Genomic DNA, 238 nt, shown 5'->3' with positions numbered 1-238 from the left:
TCTTCTGCTTCTTCTTCTGCTTCTTCTTCGTCTTCGTCTTTGTCTTCTGCTTCTTCTTCTTCTTCTTCTTCTTCTTCTTCTTCTTCTTGTTCTTCTTCTTCTTCTTCTTCTTCTTCTTCTTCTTCTTCTTCTTCTTCTTCTTCTTCTTCTTCTTCTTCTTCTTCTTCTTCTTCTTCTTCTTCTTCTTCTTCTTCTTCTTCTTCTTCTTCTTCTTCTTCTTCTTCTTCTTCTTCTTCTT

This window comes from Triticum dicoccoides, chromosome 6B (genome assembly GCF_002162155.2).
Source record: "Triticum dicoccoides isolate Atlit2015 ecotype Zavitan chromosome 6B, WEW_v2.0, whole genome shotgun sequence".
Lineage (NCBI taxonomy): Eukaryota > Viridiplantae > Streptophyta > Magnoliopsida > Poales > Poaceae > Triticum > Triticum dicoccoides.
This window is presented reverse-complemented; position numbering follows the sequence as displayed.